Source organism: Chenopodium quinoa, unplaced genomic scaffold (assembly GCF_001683475.1).
Source record: "Chenopodium quinoa cultivar QQ74 unplaced genomic scaffold, ASM168347v1, whole genome shotgun sequence".
Lineage (NCBI taxonomy): Eukaryota > Viridiplantae > Streptophyta > Magnoliopsida > Caryophyllales > Amaranthaceae > Chenopodium > Chenopodium quinoa.
The window spans coordinates 270,217-276,970 of record NW_018743516.1 but is presented as its reverse complement, the minus strand read 5'-3'; the positions used below and the strand labels follow the sequence as shown (position 1 = coordinate 276,970).

Sequence of the window (6,754 nt, the reverse complement as noted above, 5' to 3'; positions counted from 1 at the left end):
TAGAAAAATATTATTTGTAACTGGCGAAAATGACTTTTGTAACTGGCATTGTTGGTTGCGAATGCTACCGTTACAACTTGTAAAATTTATTCGTAACCGGCTAATGTTAGTTACAAATAACGTACTATTCGTAACTGGCTTAAGCTAACGCCAATTACAAATAGGCTATTTTCCAATTTAGAAAGCATACTATTTGTAACTAGCATTAAGTTATGCCGGTTACAAATAAAGTATTATTTGTAACTGACATAACATAACGCCAGTTACAAATAGTGTTTTTATTATAAAAATAATAAATTAATAAAATGGTAGCAGTAGTAAATTCCTCTACTGCCACCACCCGTACACAGTGGCGGATCCATAAATTTCCGACTGGTGAGTCACAATCGATAATCAAATATGTAAAAAAAAAATTTTACCAAACAACCAAATAATAGTACTAAAAAATACATCCAAATATTCAAACAATACAAAATACAACCAATAGGCAGCATCCTTTTCCACACTATACTCAAGCCAAGTCCAAGTACCAAACCACTTAGCACAAAAGCGACGGTTTTTGCCAAAAATAGAAGTTTGAGGAAATACAAAGTCTTTGGGCTGACAAGGCTTTCTTTGAATGTAAATTCTTCTCACTAAATCTCTATCATCTTTATGAAATTCACTCATCTTTCTCCTCTTTCCTGGATCTTGTGGAAGATTAGCAAATTCATGTTCACTTAATCTTTCACCAAAGATTGTTGCATTAGGAGAACATTGGCCTTGTTCATTTTGAGGGGAATTTTAAGTTGAATAATGAGATGGAGATGAATGTTGTTCACTTTCTTGAGGTTGAGATATAGTTTGTTCATTTTGTGTTGGATGTGGAAGAGAAGTTGGAGTAGGATTCTTTTTAGCAAAAAAGCTAGTAATGTTTTGCATTTCATTTGGAATGCGTTTTCTCTTCATTCTGAAATTACAAGACTAAAATTAACAAACTAATAACTAACAAGCTAATAAACACCCTAACTACTGTTCTCCGTGTAATAACAGTTTAAACAATTTACAGCAACAATCACAAGAAAAAACTTAAGAATGATTTAAGGTTTATGTAACCACAATTCAGACACAATGTTTTACAATTCCTGAATCCGCCTAGTCTATACGGAACTTCCAGCCGAATATGCGACTAGCACCACTAACCAGTCCACACTGTAATCTAATTATAAATTTATAATCCTCCTTACACTAATAGTTGTCTTATACAATGTCCGGCATCACATAAACTAATAAGTTCAATTTAACAGTCAAAACACAAATAATGCAAATTCAATGAACATTCATCGTATATACTAATTTTAAGCAACAAGTAATGCAAATTTGATCAGAAATTCACAAAAAAAAAAGAATAAATTGATGATTACCTTGCCAGACGGCATATGCTCATTGAGGCGAGTAGGCGGAGCAGCAGGGCCAGCACTGGAGGCAACGAGGCGTGAGCCGATGAGCGAAGAGGAAGCGTCAACTACAAATCAACCAAAGTTTAAACCAAAGTTTAATAAAATTAACTAATTAGACTGAATTAAATTGAAGATAAGAAATTAAAAATAAAAATTAGAAATCAACTTACTAGTGAATTAGCAATTGCGTCGAAGCGATTGCGAAGAGGCGAAGAGCAGTGACCACGAAGACGGAGCAGGCAAGCAGCAGAGGTAGAGCAGGCGACTGGAGGGTGGCTGGGTGGAGGCAGTCTGGTGAAGATGAAGCGAAGAGGAAGTCAAGAGGCGAAGAGGGAAGAGCAGCTGAGGAGGCAGTGGGCTAGGGCTTGAGGAAGTGTCGGGACCTGAAGTTAGATTTTTTTTTTATTTTTTTTTTTTAAAAAAAAAACATAAAATTTTTTTTGGGCCCTGGTGAGTCACCAGGCACAAGGCCCAGTCCGCCACTGCCCGTACACTACATTTATATTTTTTTAATGTAAAGACCATTAATTGTGAATAAACTTTTATAAAATACAAAAATTATCGATCTAACCAATATAATAACAACTTTAAGTGATATTATCTTGTAAATTATATTGAATTGATGTACCTGTAAATTACAAATATTTCTCACAATTCACAATAAATAATATTCTATAACTAAAAAAAAGCTAGTTAGTTAATTGATATAATGGTCCACCTTCAAATTTTGACGATTATGTCCGCTTCACAAATTTGACAGTTCTGTATGGGATAGTAGCAGTTCACACTGAGCACTTGATATTGCAATAGAATTCTGCATGGGAAAGGAATATATACATAAAAAAAAAAAACAAAAAAAAAGCCAAAATTAAAAAAGGGTTGTTACAGACAATGACCAAGTGAACTCTTCCAACATGATCAATGCATCAATATGAGGGGATATAAAAGAAAATAAGCATCAAAACTCACAAGAGAAAAACTTCAGTCACTTATTAAACAAAACTAGTCACATATAAATTCAATACATAAATCAAAACCATTAATTTCACTAAAACTATGCTATGACAAATCTAGCTATCATATACATATAATTGGATCTGACTAAACTATCGCATACATACAATTGCTTTTATAGTTAAAGGGAGAGCAATAAAACAACCCCACATATTAACCCTTAAAAGAAGAAAGGTTTTAATATGTTATTAATCAAATTAAATTAGAAAATTGAGTGTATTGAAAATTTAGAGCACAAATTGTATCAAAGTAGCTACATTTATATACTACCAGTCAACGATTGAGCACTTATTTTAATTTTCTAGACAATAAATGTTCTATTATAGTAATTCACAATAAACACCTACCGATGTCTGGAATTCAATTTCATCGATTAAAATATTAAAAATCAAATAGAAATAATGAAGAAATAAAAAATTTAAAAAAAGGGAAAATCTCAAATAAACTCAAGGAAATGATCTATGCAGACAATCAACACGGCACCAGTTCATTCCGCCCGTCTGCTTTTCAACATCATCGATTCAATTTTCATAATGTAGTGAAATTGCAAATGCTCAATAACTTATTTAGATTCACACAAACCATTTCTGAAAACAACTCAAGTATAGCTAAGAGGTTGGCTGACCTGGTCTTCTCTTCAATGGGTGGTATTTCATGACCAGATAGCGCTCCAACGAGCCCTTCACATTTTGCTTCAAGACTGAAACTCTCCTGCTCTTGCACGACTTCAGTTGTGTCAATTCAACCAGTTGTGAACCTTTAAAAAAGAAATGATAGGAATAAAAATCAAAGAAAGATATATATATATATATATATATATATATATATATATATATATATATATATATATATATATATATATATATATATATATATGGATTGGAGATTTGAATCATTAAGGATTGCAATTCTTACAAAAAAAAAAAAAAATCGATTCTATTATTTTGATAATAATTTTATTTTTTTCATTACATTATAAATTCTATACAAAGAACATGTTTATATAAATAGTCAATAGTTCAATAAATAATTTATTCAATGATTTAATGCAAAACTATTAAAAATAAACAAATAACGAATAAATAAATAATAAAGAATGAATATATCTATTCAATAGTTAAGTATAATATTCATGCAAGTTGACCCATTTGTATTAAACAATATGATAATGTACCAGACATTAGTAAACTAATTTGACATTTTCACATTTATCAAAGGCAGCAAACAAGTTAGACACTTATTTTTCCTCAAGTCATGGAAAAGAAACCTCAAGTCTTAGGCACATGGAAACTCTTCTTAGTTGGTTGTTTTTGCGGTGGTCTTATTTCACTCTTATTCATCGACAAAACCCAACAAAATGCAAGTTTATTAGCTACTAACCATGCTTTGCTTAAATTTAACCCCTTTTCTAAAATTTAGATCAACCAACAACCCAAAAAAACCACCGTGCCATCAGAGTTAACCACTCCTTCAGTCCATGTTGATGTTCCACAACTAATTATTAGCACCATTATCGAGCCTAATGCCACCACCACCACCTATCCCCTGGAAGTTCTATCCCTGACTATTAGTACCATTATCGAGCCTAATGTCACCACCCATCCCCTAGAAGTTCCGCCTCTGGTTATTAGTCCTATATGCAAGCCAAATATTACCCCCCGTATTTCAAAAGTAAAATCATTTCCAGTTATTAGTCCTATACTCTAGCCTCAAGTAGCCATCCAAAGCCCAGAAGTTCCGCCTCTTATTATTAATCCTAAATCCGAGCCAGATATTACCACTCGTACTCCAGAAGTGACAATCCTGAAGTAGTCATTTATAGCCCTGAAGTATCTCCCTCGATTATTAGTCCCGTATTTGTATCTAATTTAACTAGTAATAGCATGGAGAAGCCTATAGAAGAAAAGAAAAAAAATTGTGACATTTTCGACGGGAGATGGGTTTATGATGCTGATTATAAGCCGAGCTATAGTACAATGACTTGTCCATTCGTAGAGGTAGCTGTAAGATGCCAAGAGAATGGAAAGGCGGATTTCGAGTACGAAAAATGGAGATGGGAAGCTAGAGACTAGAAAATAGGTTGTAGTCACAGTAACAAGACTAACAACTAACAAGTAACAAATAAAACCCACAGGGCAACAAGCACACATCACAAATACTTGTTGCTCCATTGCTTGTATCCGACATTTCATTAAACAATTTGGGGGAGAATTTCAAGAAAAGAGAAAAAGTAACTTGCATTCTTAATAACTAGAGCATTTTATTAAACTTTATTATTACTATAAAAGCTTGTTCCTGTTAGTTAATTTTGGTTTCCCTTGAAATATTGATAATTAAATTGTAAATTTTCTTAAAGAATAATAAAAATACAAACACACAATATATCATAACAAAGTTTTCCTAAAATAGAAGAGCCATACCAAATTTTCCAGCCTTGCAAATTGCTTGTTCAACTATACACCGATTTAGGAATTTCAAGCCCCGATTTCTTGCTCTTGCGCTCGAAACTCTGGCAACGTAGCTGCTTTAATCTGATGTTCTTCAATAATCTATCTCAGTGCACTATGAAACTCTTTTTTAATTAATTCAAAATTATTCATGAAATCTAATTTTCAGTTCTGACAACAACAAAATTCAATTCAAATTTTAGGGATTTTATTGAATAAAGAAAAGGGATATTTAAAAGAAACCTAATTAGAAAATTTACATACCATTGAACCTCGATGGAACTACTTTTGCTGAATTTCAATCCAATTCAAAAAGCAATTCTGATTGAATTATTCAGTTGCCTTTATTTTCCTTCTGACGCTAATAATTCGCGAAAAAATTGGAACTTTCTTCTCAAAATTATCAGATCAACGTCGATGAATACATCAGAATCCTTTGAAAAACAACGAACTCGAATGATTCGCACAGAGATGAAATTGTAACTCCGGTGATCTCCACATCAGACCAACGCTAATGTAATTGGTGGCTTAGACATGAGTCGTAAGCCGACAAAGGTTTTTTCGAAATTAGATTTGTTGTTCATACGAATTGTTGAAGAACAAAAATTAGAATTTGAATGAGGGTTGAAAAGAGAGAAAATGGGATGGGTTTGCAAGTCAAGGAGGATGGGTAGAACTGAAAAGGTGAGCGTGATATTTTAACTGAGACTCTAAGCCGTAAGCGGCATCACATGAGTAACTGGCCATGCCAGAGCTCCTTACTAATAATAAGGTCAATAAGGTTTGACCAAATATTTGTTACCGGCGTTTTCTACGACAGTTACTAATATTTAGTCACACTCTTTTTGATTGAGTATTTGTAACTGGCCTTAGCTATGCCCGTTACTAGTGCTAATTTATTTGTAACCTGCGTTATTTACGTCGGTTACTAATACTCTTATTGTAACCTACATAACATATGTCAGTTACTAATGGGGCGTTACTAATGAGGTTTTTTCTAGTAGTGATTATGAATGGGGTGTAACTTTCACGGGTCAATCGTTGTTGCCTATCGTTGTCCCTTATCGTGGTTGCCTTTTTATGATCCGTGAACGGTTTACAAGTTCCTTAAAAACTTGTTGGCGGCTCCCTACTTTATTTGTCCCTAATCGTATTATGTCAATTCCCACTTCCTATGAGTGCCAAGCATATTCACCACATGCTTTTAACGTAGGCGCACTTCAAACGACACCTACAATATTTGGCGACTCCACTCGGGAGGATTCTTGGTTATTTATCGATTTGAGTGATTGATATTTAATTAATATGAGTGGATGAGACTTGAAAGATTCTTGAAAAAATATCCCTGTGATTAATTTGGCATTTTTGCATCTGCATAGACGTTTTAACGTCGCATTCAGGTCTGTCCCGTAGGAAAAATTGAATAACTTGGTTGCGCACGAAGGAAAACAGGGCACCAGTCATATCTTCTAACTGCCGTGCCACTACAAAATCTGCCGTGTCACGGTACAGTGCACCGTCTGACGGTGCACAGTACCGTGGCACGGGAATTTTTTCCGTGTCACGCCAGCCCTAAAATCAGTCCGGTGTCTTATTTTCTCTTCTCACAGTCAACTTCCTTCGATTTTTCTGAAAAAACGTATGTGTTCTACATGCGTCTTAGCCCCGGGGGATTTAAGCTCTATCAACACAAAAACGCTCATGGCAATAAGGGTTCATCCGAGTCATGAAATCCACCCAAACCATGGAGTCGAGTTCGATTTCATCACGAACTCGTGGAGCCGCCCGTTGGCATACACCCTCAAGGGAGGCTGCCTTGCTAACGCGTCCAAACTCTTAACCGTGGTACCCTTT

General features: G+C 34.4%; 1 long non-coding RNA gene across 8 annotated transcripts; it reads right to left on the bottom strand.

The window, feature by feature from the left end:
• Positions 1–413: 413 nt before the first annotated feature.
• On the bottom strand, positions 414–5,655 carry LOC110739923. Of its 8 annotated transcripts, none has more exons than XR_002514951.1 (5): positions 5,165–5,655; positions 4,874–5,015; positions 3,079–3,210; positions 1,610–2,253; positions 414–1,504 (listed from the first exon to the last, which is right to left on the bottom strand). It is a non-coding gene; the product is annotated as an uncharacterized LOC110739923 (long non-coding RNA). The 8 variants fall into 8 exon arrangements; XR_002514955.1 differs by having other exon boundaries at positions 4,874–4,984; positions 5,165–5,654; XR_002514954.1 differs by having other exon boundaries at positions 4,874–4,974; positions 5,165–5,654.
• Positions 5,656–6,754: the final 1,099 nt, after the last annotated feature.